General features: G+C 47.3%; 1 long non-coding RNA gene across 1 annotated transcript; it reads right to left on the bottom strand.

Annotated features, from left to right (window-relative positions):
- Nucleotides 1-8,935: 8,935 nt before the first annotated feature.
- LOC135829898 (uncharacterized) lies at nt 8,936-10,340 on the bottom strand. The gene is made up of 3 exons (XR_010555945.1): nt 9,936-10,340; nt 9,677-9,843; nt 8,936-9,143 (listed from the first exon to the last, which is right to left on the bottom strand). It is a non-coding gene; the product is annotated as an uncharacterized LOC135829898 (long non-coding RNA).
- Between the last annotated feature and the right edge of the window lie 5,467 nt (nt 10,341-15,807).

The raw sequence follows: 15,807 nt of genomic DNA on the forward strand, positions 1-15,807 counted from the left end.
GCCACTCTTTTCAACTCATAACTCCTCTTCCAGCCTCCAGTGCAGAGTTCATCCGCCACTCCTTCCCATACTTTGTCCTGGAGAGCTGGAACACACTGCCTGCCCCAATCCTCGCCGATCGCCCAACTCTCAAGAAATTGCCGACATTCAAGACCAAGGCCTACCACCACCTCCGCCAGACCAATTGGCTATGGGCCACTGACGTCCACCAGCACTGAGAACAACCGGTTGTCTCTACATGTATTATTTTTATCATTCTCTCTCTCTCTCTCTCTCTCTCTCTGTCTCTCTCTCTCTCTCTCTCTCTCTGTCTCTCTCTCTCTCTCTCTCTCTCTCTCTCTCTCTCTCTCTCTCTCTCTCTCTCTCTCTCTCTCTCTCTCTCTCTCTCTCTCTCTCTCTCTCTCTCTCTCTCTCTCTCTCTCTCTCTCTCTCTCTCTCTCTCTCTCTCTCTCTCTCACACACACACACACACACACACACACTCTTCCTCTCCTGGAAAGCTCCTCATGCTCATTCTCCCTTTCTCTGTCCATTTCCCCTTCCTGATGCGTAGACCAACTGATGAACCCGAAACCACTAGGTCGGGGGAGGTTGACCTACCTCATCGGCACGCATGCCAGGTTCTAGGGTCCGGCGGATTCTGCCGGCAGAAAAATTGGCAGAATTCGGTACTTTTTCTGGTACGTTTCATGCATATTTGGTATGTGGATAAAGAAAATTAATGGAGCAGAATTCGAGGAATTGCCCGCCATAAAGTTTGTATGGTTCTGCCAATTTCACTGCTTTTCAAGCAGAATCTGCCACCTTTTCGAGCAGAGTCCGCCGGTCCCTACCAGGCTCCCCTGTGTTGTCAATGTTCGCTTGTCCAATTTTGTCTACCTCCCCTTTTATGTTGCTGGCCAGTGTTTTGTAGTAAAAAAATAAATGAAGTAAAAATACAAGCAGGCGATCGTCTGCGAACATGGATCACCATGGTCACGGCAGGAGCTAGGCTTCTTGACAAGACAGTATTAACTGTTGACTTGCAGTGGTGAGAATCCGACGAAAATCGGCCTCAAAACCGGCGATGGCACAAGTAAAATTTCTGCCACATCCGCGTTACAACAGGCTTACAGTAATAATTGTGTGTTGAGAAACACAACCAGCTGCTTACAGAAGTTTCGCTCGTGCCAGGCCACCACCACGCCCGATTTTACCAGGGTGGCAGATGCAGCGCCTAACGGCGAGGGTTAAAGGGGAAGTGCATCGATTTTTCGAGTAGGGTCCAGAAGAAAGACAATTTGATATCGGTTCGAATGGCATATCTCTCGCTTCCATACGATAAGCCAAACTTGCCAAATCGCCAATTGTATGCTCACGTTGCCATAGCGACCAGAGCAGTGATGACGTATGAAAGGCTTAGCTCCTCCACAGAGAAGGTCGATCACTGCATAAATTGGTCATTTTTCAATTGTCTTATTGTATTTACGATGTGAAAGAAGTGCTGTGTTCAATGCTGTTAGTGCCGTGAACTATTTATCGCCCTTCTCATGCATTTCCCTAGGCTGACTGTGCCTAGGAAATGGTTTCCTCCAGGACAAGATGCTTGGAATTCGCCATCTCTCCTGAGACATTTTCAGCAACCTTTCAAACCTACGACATTATTTCATTCGTCAATCTCCACCACCCGTCGTCTCACCTGGCTTCAGAAGATGTTACTAGAGATAGGAGAGTCGCCAGGAAGCATCTCATTCATCTTCAGGAGGTGGAAAGAGCAAACGGCATGGTCCTTGGTTGGGGAAAATGCTGAACGTCTGATTTGTCCCAACCAAGATTTCAGCATTTTGTTCGTCACTATTTTCGCTTGTCTGCTGGTGTCTCCGCACTCCAGCTTTCTCCTGTCGGTGTCACGTCCCAGTACACAACCGAGGGGACTACTAACAAACAGTTCACTGCACTAACAGCATTGAACACAGCACTTCTTTCACTTCGTGAATACAATAAACCAATTGAAAATGACCAAATTCTGCAGCGATCGACCTTCTCTGTGGTGGAGCTAAGCCTTTCGTACGTCATCACTGCGCTGGTCGCTATGTCAACGTGAGTATACAATTGGCGATTTGGCAAGTTTGGCTTATTGTATGAAAGCGAGAGATATGCCATTCGAACCGATATCAAATTGTCTTTCTTCTGGACCATACTCGAAAAATCGATGCACTTCCCCTTTAAGTAGTCTCTTGACCAATGCCCAACCAAGGCCAGGGGGCAAAATACAGTCGACTCCCATTGGCATTGTGCAGGAGAATTAGTTCTTTATAGCCGAAGTTCGTTATAACAGAAATGCACTCACACCATACAAGCAGCAAGTCATGACTAGACTGGCAGTGGCAACTGGCAAGTGGCCCATGACAGTATGGGTGCACTTGGTTTACTAGTACATGCGACCCTACAAGATTCGGTTCGTTTATCATTGGCTGAGTACGAGGTCAATAGTACTCAGTCAATATGAGATTTATCACGACAAACAGTCCGTATGTCAAATTCCACAACAATAACCTCGTGAATCCCGGTTTTATGATTGCACAACCGTTGCACCGTACCTACAGTGACCATCCTGCACTAGGCACCGTTCAACTACGCAACCATAAGCAGTCAAGTATCAGCAGTCAATAATTATAGCCCTAAGGAGTGAAATATGCAGGAGTATTTGACTTCTCAGGTATAGCGAAAATCAATGGGAGTCAATACTAAGAGAGTGATAAAAAGTTATATAAACGAAAACTTGTAACATTATTATTATTATTATTATTATTATTATTTAAATTTTGAATAGGGCAATCCCCACAGGCCTAAGGCCTTTTTACAGGGTACCCATAGAAATTGTGGGCACAAGATATGCGGTTGAGTCCACCAACTAAACCAGATTTTTTTTGAACAGTCAGACGAGCACAATCTAGCACAAAACTGTCAAGGAGTACTGAGACATTCCACGGCATGAAAGTCAGCTTGAGCACTGCTCGATAGCGCTAACCAACGGCCTTCCAACTAATTACTTGGAAGGTTCATGGATAGTAGTGCTAATTCCAAAGAGGGGAAGGCGAGCGCCATCGAGCCGAGCACAAGCTACATTCCAAGGCTTCATGGAATGCTGGCCTGGTATGAAGACGGGACGGCAAGACCAGACAGAACGGTCAAACCACAATTCGACAACGGAAAGCAACCAGCTTGGGAGGATCAATATTATCAGAGATGAAAATATGAAGAGGAAGCTTGGCGACGACGAATTGCAACAAACCGAACGCCAGTATCCTACAGTACTGTACTTAGTTGATGACAACTCGCCTTCCCCTCTTTGGAATTAGCACTAATATCCATGAACCTTCCAAGTTGGAAGGCCGTTGGTTAGCGCTATCGAGTGTTTTCAAGCTGACTTTCATGCCGTGGAATGCCTCAATACTAGTCAGTAGTACTCCTGGTCAGTTTTGTGCTAGATTGTGCACGTCTGATTGTTCAAAATCTGGGTCAGTTGGTGGACTCGATCGCATAACTTGTGCCCACAATTTCCATGTTACAATTTTTTTCCTTGGCTCACCATTAGGTAACGCCGGATAATGCCGGCAGAAAAAGTGGCAGAATTCGGTACTTTTTCTGGTAAGTCTCATGCATGTTTGGTATGTAGATATTATTTATTATTATTATTATTAAATTTTGAATAGGGCAGTCCCACAGGCCTAGATAAAGAAATGCAGCAGTATTCGAGGAATTTCCCGCCATAAGGTTTGTATGGTTCTGCCAATTTCACTGCTTTTCGAGCAGAATCTGCCACCTTTTCGAGCAGAACCCGCCGGTGCCTATTACCAAAAGTAGATAAACAGTAATCTACTCTTGCTATTACTACTCACCATCTGAGTTCTTAGACGAAAAACTGTTTGCTATAAAAGGGTCGATTTTGTATGGGTTCAAACAGGGACATGGGTTCAAACAGGGACATGGGCAGGGTTTGCTATAGTCAACTTCGCTAATAACGACTGGGGATATAACGACAATTCGCGAATAACGACAGAATTTCCATGCCCAGAGCAAAGTCCCATCTAACTGTAATACATATAACTGTAATACATATAATGAGATGTGGAAAACTCGACTTTCAGCCGAGTCTCACGCGAACCGTGAAATTTATTTATTTATTTATTATTAAAAAGCTCACATGGAGATAAAAATGTAATTAACGCAATAAATAGAGTAAGCTGCGCACTCAGTACAAACACCATTTATAATAGCAACACTTGTTTTCATGTATAGAAGCTTGTTCCTTGAACGTTTTCGTGGCCATCTCATCAGAAGGATTACTGGCAAATCAAAATTAATTCTCAACTCAATATATACATGTATATTTATTTGTAAGAAATGGTTTGCTCCCCACACCGGAGCTCGCGCTATTCCGCCAACTTTACTTGACACTTGACTGACTCACGACTGCCATCCAGAGCACACGAGAAGTCCATCGAACCTTCGACTCGGCAAACCTGCAAGAAAGCACCACTCACTGCTCAATACACAGTGTTTCGGGGAATTCACCCCTCATCAGTTGAGCTTGAGTAGGCTGAGGAAGATTGTGCCTGAAGAGCACCACTTATATAGTGCTCTCCAGGCACAAACATCACCAGGGATACAAACTTACAGAGACGCTCCGTTTCCAGCGCGACAAACACCTCGTGTCACCGTCCAGGAGCGACACTGACTCACGCTGCTATCTGGTGTTCACGAGGTGTTTGTCGCGCTGGAAACGGAGCGTCTCTGTAAGTTTGTATCCCTGGTGATGTTTGTGCCTGGAGAGCACTATATAAGTGGTGCTCTTCAGGCACAATCTTCCTCAGCCTACACAAGCTCAACTGATGAGGGGTGAATTCCCCGAAACACTGTGTATTGAGCAGGGAGTGGTGCTTTCTTGCAGGTTTGCCGAGTCGAAGGTTCGATGGACTTCTCGTGTGCTCTGGATGGCAGTCGTGAGTCAGTCAAGTGTCAAGTAAAGTCGGCGGAATAGCGCGAGCTCCGGTGTGGGGAGCAAACCATTTCTTACAAATCATCGCCGAAGTCGCAACCACTACTTCGTTATATATGTATTATTATTATTATTATTATTATTTTGCTTGCTCGCATTGGCATCAACCTGCATAAAACAGGTATATAGCCTTCGTTTAAGCTGCCATAAAAAAGCTCATCCTAAGCGAGAGGGCTAGAGGAGAAGATAACGATAACGAGATACGGAATCCAAAGAAATCCAATGAGATAAAAATAGTTCAAAACATTTTTTTAAACAAACAAAAAACAAAGAAAAGCAGAGCCGAAGAATTTGATGAAATAATTATAAAAAATAGCATGAAATAACCAGCTTCAACACAACTTCAACATTCCCCCTGATGGTCAAAGAACAAAACATTGAGCCTAAAAACTTTTCAGTACACTTACCGCGATCAACAGTGCACTTCTGGTCACGGCCGTTAACCTAAGATCTGTCTTCCTTTTCTTATACATTTCAGTGATTGCTTATGGTAAGGTTACCGCACTGAAGTGTTTGTGTCCTTCTAGTGCCTAAAACTTGAGAGTAATCTATTCCTTGAGTTTTCCTGACGCAGGGTTTGTCATAAGGGACGTGAAACTCGTGCGGTGCCAGCTCCTCCCGGAGCCACCAATTAACACTATCCACAATGTCATCGAGGAGAGAGCCTTTCCAACGTGCTCTTCTGAGGCAATTCAGAACATGCTGTTTAGAGGCCCTGAAATCGTACCCGCCCACGTATGCCTTTTCGTGGATCTGCAGACCACCGTCGAGAATCACTATTTCACGGTAGTAGCTGCAGTGTGCTGGTGCCACGGCCGCCATAAGGAGATTCGTCGTGTACCCAGATGCCCACCAGTGGGCGGCGTCAAGGTATGCAGCGTAGGGCAGTAGAAATGGCGCGGCCGTACGATGGTAGGCCATGAACAAATGATCCACGTGGCAGCGCTGCATGCACCCCAGACTATGCCTGCTGGTCCACGGATACTCCGCGCTGGCCACGTCCTTGTAGGAAACGCTGGCGCGCATAGGTCGATCGCGTACCAACAGACTGTGCAGCCAGAGCAATTGTGCGTCATCACTGGACTTGTTCGTTATCACTTCCGCCGGATTCGATGCCAGACGTTGCGAGAAATACACATCCTCGTCAAAGTAGAGTAGAAACTCAAAACGCCAGCCCTGATCTTTTTCTACCTGGTAGGCTACCTCCAACTGCTTGTTTCTGCCTGTGGTCCAGGTGGATTTGGGGTAAAACAGCGGTACAAACTTCTCACTTTTGACTCTTGGCCCCGAGTACTTGGCTGACGTCGTAAAATCATCACGCCAGGATAGATAAATGACTGTGACGTTTTGCCACGTCGAGCGCCTCACCCAGCGTGGACTCGGCTCGCCCTTACCGGTGATCAGGTATACAAAGGTTTCTGGCTTAATAGCTGCTGACACATGTGTGGTCGACGGTGTTGTACCCAGTTCTGGATGTGTACCGCTACTAGTACTAGAAGATGCTGTGGTCCCATCGTTCTGCTTTATATTTTCTGCAGTATGTGTGGTCGCCGGCGGTGTGCCCGGTCCCGGACGTGTACCAAGACTGGAAGATGGTGTAGCCTCTGGCAGTAGACTGTGCATATCACTGAAGAGGAAAGAGGAGAATGTTGTAGCCTCACCGTTCTGCGCTGCAACACTTCGTGTCGAAGATGTTGTAGAATACTCTCTCCTTAGCCTACCATGTTCAAGGCGTGTCCCAAGGCTAGGACTAGTAGAAGATATTGTGACCGAACCGTCATGATATCCAGGCGTTATTTTTTTCGAGGTGTCCATTGCGAAATAAGCGAGCAGTGCTGACATCAGCAGGCAGCCCGTGATCCCTTTCCTCCGACGCCAGAGAAAAGGCGGCAGCAGACGAAAATAACTCGACGGCATTGCTCTCTTTGGAGAAACAGAGAACGGAATCAGGCATGACTAGCCGACCGGAGCCGCACAGCTACAAGAAATACGCTTTGGGTTATCGGTATAATTATTATATGTAATCAAGCACGCTCAGGAGGTCTGCAGGCAAGGGCAAGATTCAGCCATCATGATCATGACAGACAGAGCGCGCCATATTTGATTTCTTACAGCGCGAAGCAACATATTAGGGAAGGTCAAAAGGTCGAAAGGTGGAATTATTCCCGAAATGACGCCAAACCAGGGAGTAGTATAGTTAGACCGAAAGGCTTCCTGTCTGAAGCCTTTCCATACTGGTACTCGATGTTCCAGTTTTGTGACACGAGAATGGGGCTGTTAAGTGTGACGTCACGGCCCCTTCGATACGCATAGCAACGGAGAGCACTGGGGACAAACAAAAGCCGCGTCCTCTGGATGGAACCAGTTGTCAAAGGCAACAGCATCTAAATGACTGGAGAGAGAGCAGTTTTTCTTTGCTTTTTCTTCAAGCGATTGTTGTCGCTCTTTACTCCTTGTTCTTTCCTCTACAAATCTCCTGTAGTCGTCGAGGGCCTTCATAATGGCTGTGAAATTGGCTTCCCACTGTAAAACTCCGTGTTTGAGAGTGCTTTGAAGATTCTTCGCGTCCTGATGGATCAAAGTACGAGCGCTCCCTGTGGATTCGATTATAATTATCAAATCTAATATGTAGGTGAGTTGTTCAAGAAATCAGGGTCTTCTTTCTGTCTCTGCCCTCACGCTGGCACAATAATATCAGCCTCAATATCCATGACAGCTCGCACCTCCCGTAAACTGCATGATTTAGATATATTCTCGCCCTCCGTGGTGATTGAAGACCTATGGAAGAAGTTATTATGTTCAGAATGATGTCCTGAGAATATATTAAAATAAAATAATTCTAGGGAATTGTTACAGGGTATTTTGGAAGGATGGAGAGAGAGAGAGAGAGAGAGAGAGAGAGAGCACTGAAGTGTTTGTCTCACTGTCATTACTCCAGATTATTGAATGGTGTATGATCTACTCGATATTTTCCACAATGGTTTTTCCTGATTTGCGGGATCTCTTCTTTTGCTATTTGCGTGTTTCCAGGAAGTGACTGTCTGGTGTATCTGCACCAGATCCTGGGGACATGAAGTCAGATGCAGAGGCAGGGTCGTCCAGTGATGCAACACTGCCGTTCTATGTGCAACGTCACCGTTAATTCCCCCGGCGAAAACACAAAAAGACAAACACATCAAGAGACTACAGTATTGACCGTTCTGGTAATGAATCGTGACTGCTCGGACAGTCGATCATCAAAACACAGAGCACCAGCATGATGTTTTTTTGATATTGGGAACCACACACCAGCTCAATTCTCGAGCCCAAAAATTGATGAATACGAAACACAGAGCGACGCAACAAGAGATCATCCGGCATGGACCGGCAACCAAACCAACCTGGGTCTAATGCACTGAATAGTCCTGAAATACGCAGGCCACACAAAGCAATGCAAGCACATACTGTTACAAGGTACATGCATTGCAGAACAAAGTGTAACCAAAGATACACGGGGTTATAGCTGAACACTCGTGCATGTGCTCGCTCAGCCCAAGAACACGCATGATGATAGAAATAATCCGGGGGAAACACGCTAGCACCGAAGTAAGCATCAAGACGTAAATAGTCATCATCACAAGCCCATAGCCCTAAGGCCGTCGGAGCGTCACAGAGCAAGTACTTGTATGAACAAGCGAGCGCCATAAAAATCAATCGCGTGCAGCAGCGAGCAGGGACTGCACGTCAAGTGCAGTCCATGAAATAATATTATCAGGCCATGACATTCTGGGCCTGCCTCGGCCACGATCTCCAGCAACACAACCCTGAAGAACAGTCAATGACAAACAGCCGGAACGAACAATATGACCAAAAAATTGCAATTTCCTTTTACGAACCGAAACAAGAAGTGGGACTTGTTTGTGAATACTATTTATTTCCTCTCTAACAGACACATTCGTCCGTAAATAACTGTTAGTGCAGCTCTGAAAAAGTAAAAAATTACATTGACATGTACATTGGTGTGCCGAGTAGTATCATCCTCGATTACCCATCCAACCAAGATGTTATCAGGTCCCAGACGCCGAGATCGCACGCCGAATGTGAAGTGCATCTAGCCTTGAACCTGTTGCACAAGGCACACACATATGACAAAAATGACATCCACTCCGATTATTTCCAGAGGCCAATCATGACAGAACACAGAAATGAAACCACGGGCTCAACAAAGTACATGTAAACGCAAAGGAAATTAGATAAAATAATCCATGAATCCATGAAGTGCTATTTTAATTCCAGCGCTGACTGCAGTGCGGTGTCGTGGCCCGATACCCGCTCAGCATAGACACAAACTCCATTTGACAGGGGCAAGACATACTATTTTGGAATAAAGCCATAAAGTACAGCATTCTAATGACATAACGGACACCTCGTGCAAGTGCGTGGTCTGTTCATCCGGCCAACTCGGCCACGCATGAGAGTGTGTGCATGTATGCGCGCACGCAAGCGCGCGTACACACACACCATGTATTTGGTGCGTATGGCGTATCTGTTGCGGAGATATGAAGATGGAATCATTATCATGATGTTACATGTACAGTGTATGTTTGAGTGTAAAGTAAATTTTATTTTATTACACATTTCTTCGACACAACTTACTCCACATCTTCGCATTTCTCATAATCCATCCACCTACACTCCGTCTCAGTTGAGGAAAAACTCTCGCAGGTATGCACTAGTCACCACAGCCATGTGATGACATTGGGATGGGCCCCAAGCACGATTGCACTCTCCAGTTACAATTATAATTTATTTGTCCAGATTATCTGTGAAGACAAAATGCAATGCATAGCGGCAATCGATGGATGAAGAGAGAGTTTGTAAATACACATATCTTTCCACTTGTTCAGGAGCTTACCTTTTGGAGTTCACATCGTGTACACGATCTCTTATGTTGTCTTGCACCTTGGTTTTGTTGACCATGGATACGCCATCCCAGAAGACATTCTACAGGAGCTACTAATGCAGAGCGTTTGTCACGCTCGATCTCGGCGATCTACCTCGTCACGCCAATAAAATCCTCCGTGACACTGGCTACAGTCACAAGAGACGTCTCAGTAAGGTAATGAGCACGACAACACCGTCGAGATCAAGGACAAAGAGAAAACAAAACACTCACTGAAAACAGCAAAGAAGAAACGAAGAAATGTACACGATTCCTATATGTTGCCACTGACAACTGGTTCGGTGGAGACGACGCTACTTTTGTTTGTCCCCAGTGGGATCGTTGCTATGCGTATCGAAGGAACTGTGACGTCATCACTTAACAGCCCCATGGCGCGAGAATTAGTGTACCGCGCGCTGAGTGTACCGCTATACACGTGGTCGATACATTGTCGACACGTTGTTGATACTTTGTTGACACGTGACCCCGTCAGCGGTCTGCTTTGTGCCAATGCAGAAGTCGACGAAGACGAACGAGGAGGCCCCTTTCGGTACCCCTGACGGGAAGGAGAACTGCAGAAGTCGAACGAGGAGGCCCCTTTCCGTACCCCGTACCGCAAAGTGCCATTGATGAATGTCTTCTGCACCTGGAACGCCCCCGTCAACGCTGTCGCATAGGCGGACTGAATGCGCAGGGCAAAAAGAATTGCTCCAAAGACGTCCGCTCTAGGCCTTTGGAGACATCGTGGGAACTCCTTCCGGGTACCCCCGTACCGCAAAGTGCCATTGATGATCGATGAATGTCTTCTGCAAGTGGAACGACCCCGTAAACGCTGTCGCGTCGGCGGGCTGAATGCGCAGGACGAAAAATATTGCTGCAGAGACGTCCGTTCTAGGAGACATGGTGCGAACTCCTTCCGGTACCCCCGTACCGCAAAGTGCCATTGATGAATGTCTTCTGCAACTGGAACGGCCCCGTAAACGCTGTCCCATCCACCGACGAAAAATATTGCTGCAAAGACGTCCGCTCTAGGCCTTTGGAGGCATCGTGCGAACTCCTTCCGGTACCCCCGTCCCGAAAACTGCCATTGAGAAATTAATGAGAATGCACTGACCTGACGCCGTGACGGGGAGGAGAACGGCAGAAGTGGACGCAGACGAACGAGGAGGAATCAGGACGAGCGAGCAATGGCAGGACTGTAAGTAATAGCTCAATTAGAAATGAGAACTTGACATTCATGGCACTTGCCACTGCATATTTCTTGTCCACTCACAATGTCTTTCCTCTGCCCCTGTGTGCCCACGGACCTGTTGCTGCACTGGCCCGATGAATCGAATGTCTTCTGCAACTGGAACGGGCCCGTAAACTCTGTCGCGTCGGCGGACTGAATGCGCAGGACGAAAAACATTGCTGCGAAGACGTCCCCTCTAGGCGACGGTAAGGCATCCCTTGATATGTTGCCAGTGTGTGCCAGGGTATCGCGCGATGGTGAATGAGGAATGACGAAGGGTACGGTTAGGTGGGACGGTATACCTGTTATCATTCAACACGTTATCAGGTCGACAGCGCATTGTACTCACTCTATTCTTGTAGTTCGTTACGTTTAAAGTGTATGTGTATATCTTGCCAATAGTTAATGGTGTACAGTCGCACGCTACTGACGCCATGTTCATTTGCAGGGTTTGCAAACTGTACGTGAAGAAAGACAGCATGCCGCCATCTTGCGTTCTCAATGACTTGCACCTTCACCCTGTACCCTAGTGCTTGTCGCGACTAAACTCATTCGAAAAATTACTCATTCAAAAAGTGGAACCCTTCCAGACATGTTACAAGCTAGACACAAAGCATGGCAGTCGACCGCATTCAAAGCGAGTGAGGTGCCAAGAACAAAATACTCCACCTTCCATTGCCAATTGACGGCAACCCGCGTCTCATGCATGACTTGTGTGCTGACAATACAAACATCATAGTGAACTGTGTACCAACCAGTGCGAAGATTGTCTGGAAGCACCTTGTCAGGCCGAATGTTGTCGTCGCAGCCTTGCAGTGGTTATCTGAGGAGACGAGACGAAAGACTCATGAATTGCTTGCACATGTGTACCAGTTGTACCGGCTATGCGAGTGCCATGGTAACAAACGCATTCTTATTGAGCTTTGAGACATATTATTATTATTATTTATTGCAACATCTCAAGACTCGGCGGAAACACCGGCCAATATTACGAGAGTGGGTGATTGCCAACCACGGCGATAAATAGAAAGAAGGGGAGGGAAAAAGAAAGAGTAGCAAAACGAACAGCAACAACAACTCCGTAAAGAAAGATAATGTCAAATAAAAACAGTGAAAAACACAGAGACGCAAAGGACATGTGGATAATGAGCTATGCATGTCGTAGTAAATAAGGGGCGGCACGGATCTTAAACAGGCGGAGTGAGGTCAGGTCCTTAACTTCTCTGGGTAGAGTGAGCCAAACAGAATAAGCAATAAAGAGAGGGGAGCGCAAAAGAGTGGATGAGTTACACTTAGGGAGTAAGAGTGAGTTTCTAGTTCTTAGAGAAGAGAACCAATTAAAACACATGAGATGAGGTGGGCACAACTCAAGCTTAATAGAATGGACAAGAGAAGCCAGGTGTGCACTGCGTCCATGTGATAGCGGGGTTGTGTGAGCGATTTTATAAAGGGCGGATGATGAGAGCATGCGGGGTTGACGGAGGAGAATTTTAAGGATTTTCTTGTGATGTATTTCAAGCTTTGCAGCAGCGGAAGAGGATAACCCAACCCAAGACGTATCTGCATAATGAAATATTGGGCGAAGGTAGGCGAAATAAAAAAGAAGCTTGCAAGAAAGTGGGAGGTAGGAGCAGTGGGGGGAGAGAATTCCTAAGGATTTACTTGATTTTTTACAGATATATTCGATGTGAGGTACCCAAGAGAGTGCAGAGTCAATCACAATGCCAAGGTGTTTGTGAGAAGACACTATGTCAATTGGATTTGGAAAGTTGGCATGGATGAGGGTTGTGAACTCCGGCTGGGGCGGGAAGAGCATGATCTTTGTTTTTGATAGATTTGGGGACAACCTCCAGGACGACATCCAGGAAAGAACTTCCTGAATGCCAGCACGCAAGTTGTTTTTCAGGCCAGTGAGGGAAGCTGATGAGGTGAGAAGGGTCGTGTCGTCAGCAAACAGAGACGTTCCAGGGAAGACTGCAGGTAAGTCGTTTACGTAAATTATAAATAGTAGGGGACCAAGAATTGATCCTTGAGGAACGCCCGACAATACTGGCTCTGCAGCCGAGGATGTGCCAAGCACAGTTACGTACTGATAACGCCCAGAGAGATAAGATTTCAGCCAGGAGAGTGGCTGTTTGCGTACCCTGAATGCATGCTCGAGCTTTGCCAAAAGTCCTCGATGCCAGACGGTATCAAAAGCCTTGGCCAAGTCAAAGAAGCAAATGCCAGCAAGCGCTCTGTTATCCCTATGCTGGCACACCTGCTGCACGATGCGGGTCAGTTGAAGAGAGGTGGAGTCGCCTTTACGAAACCCAGATTGTGCGGGACTCAGAAACGGCGAAACATGTCTGTATAAGTGGTCATAAAAGATGCGTTCACATACTTTGGACACGCAGGGAAGAAGAGAGATAGGGCGGTAGTTTGTAGGTTCGTGGCGGGAACCTTTCTTGAATACAGGTATGACTTTCGCTGTTTTCCATGCGGAAGGGAATATGCCCGTGGTAAATGACATGTTGAAAATATGGCACAAAGGGAATGCTATGGATGGTGCCAGGGCCTTGAGGACCCGGTTGGGGATGCCGTCAGGACCAGACGCCTTGCACGTCGGAAGCTTCTTCAGATGACGCCGGACAGTGGCAGTTGTGGTGATGACGGACGTGAAACAAGCTAAGGGCTCCGAGGGGGTGAGAATAGGGGGAATAGAGAGCAACGGGTCATCTGGCCGAGTCACAGAGGCAAACTGGGCGTTTAATGCCGTAGCTTTGGCCAAAGGGTCAGCCGCCTGCTGAGTCCCTGTTGTGAGTGACGGAATTTCCCGTGATACGTTTCGAATTCTTGCTTGTCTCACAAACTGGTGAAGCGATGGACGGTGTCTACCCTGCAAAGTAGTTTTCATTGAGCGGATATAAGCTCTGTACTTTGTCCGCGTCAGGGTTTTCACTATATTTCGCTGCTGTTGGTATGCTTGTTTGTTTTGTTGTGTTGGGTACTTCCTGAAAATGCTATAGAGATCATATTTCCACTTGATTGCTGTGCGGAGATGGGCATCAACCCAGGGTGGCTGACTGGGCCATGGGCAGCGGTGAGAATACGGCTGCTTTCCGAATGGCCAGAGGTGCTTCTCAAGGGCACTGTTGAGAATGGAAGAAAAGTGTGAAAGCGCATCATCGACGTTGCTGGCACGCAGGTGCCAGCTCCAGTCAATATCAGAGAGCTCTGCATTCACACTATCCCAGACGGAAGATGGCACGGATTTAAAGTCATATTCCGGCTTTGCAGGAACATTGCTGAAGTGGCGTTGGGGTGCAGCAGCGGGATGTCCGCTTGCAGCAGGTTCCTCACGGTAAACAGCATCAGTAGGCAGTAGGAAATGACTGAGGATCTGTGCGTGGTCAGATGCACCAAGAGGAGCAACAGATGTAACAGAGAGTAGTAGGTGAGGATGATCCGTGAGTACAACGTCAATACACGATGTTGAGCCGTGGGGGGTAAAGTGTGTGGGGAATGTCACCATTTGCTCAAGGCCAAAACAAGAGAAGAGGTTACGGAACTCCCTTCCAGCACGATTCGTGGTGTCACTAGGAGACCAGTCAGAGTGGCGAGCATTCAAGTCTCCTGCAAGTACAATCGCCGAATTGGGAAGGCTAATAGTGGACAGACAGTCCTCTAGGAGGTCACTAAATGCCTGGACTTGGGAGATGCTGTCTCCAGGGGGTCTGTAAACAGAGCAGATGATGAGGGGGAGTGAGGGAAGGATCACTGGCCGCAATTCGAGCCAAACCGCCTCCAGTCCACAGCGCTCAAGGTCGAAGCGGCGCTTGATGGACATGAACGATCTGTCAGCTACAAGAGTAGCAACACCGCCATAGCCTCTTGCTGGCAGGTTATCAGAGCTGGTCGTGGGTGGGCGGTCCAGGCGGTATGACGTGTAGCCTGGAATTGAGACGTCTATGGCAGGTGTCAGCCACGTTTCACATAGGCAGATTATGTCTGGAGAATACTGCTCACAGACTTGACTAAGCTCAGCTAACTTATTTACTATGGAGCGGCAGTTAAGTGAGAGCACTGAGAAGGATGAAGGATGTGATCTGGGGGTGAAGGGTGGTGCGAGTGGATTTAGAGTAGACATGTTTACGGATTTGAAGCGTGGTCAGAGGTGATCCTGTCCTGCTTAAAGCGCCATTCTCTTGCAGTGACCTCTGGAGGCCAGAAATCTGGACCGAGGGCTGCTTCCTTGTGTTCCGCTGGAATGACGACGTGGGCGAATGCCACTCCAAAGTACTTGGTTTCGGAGACTGAACACTTGATCACTTGTATTTCTCGTCTTGTACACCACTTGGCAATCGAGTCAGAGGAGCATCCACTCTTTACGTTGCCCAAATATAGTGCGCAACACTTCGTGCGGGACCCTCCTGACAGCTGTTCCGAGGGCTTTGGGCGATTCTCGTAGTACGATGTGACTCGTGTCGAGGGAACGGTGGTCTCATTACGTGTGTCGTGTGCCTTATTTGGTCCCTGGTGCCCAGCCTGTACGGTGGTGCTGTACAGTGCTGGAGGATGATAGGTGCCGTTTTTGGCGGGCCTGGTTTCAATCTGGGTTGCATTTGGTGATGT

This window comes from Sycon ciliatum, chromosome 13 (assembly GCF_964019385.1).
Source record: "Sycon ciliatum chromosome 13, ocSycCili1.1, whole genome shotgun sequence".
Classification (NCBI taxonomy): domain Eukaryota; kingdom Metazoa; phylum Porifera; class Calcarea; order Leucosolenida; family Sycettidae; genus Sycon; species Sycon ciliatum.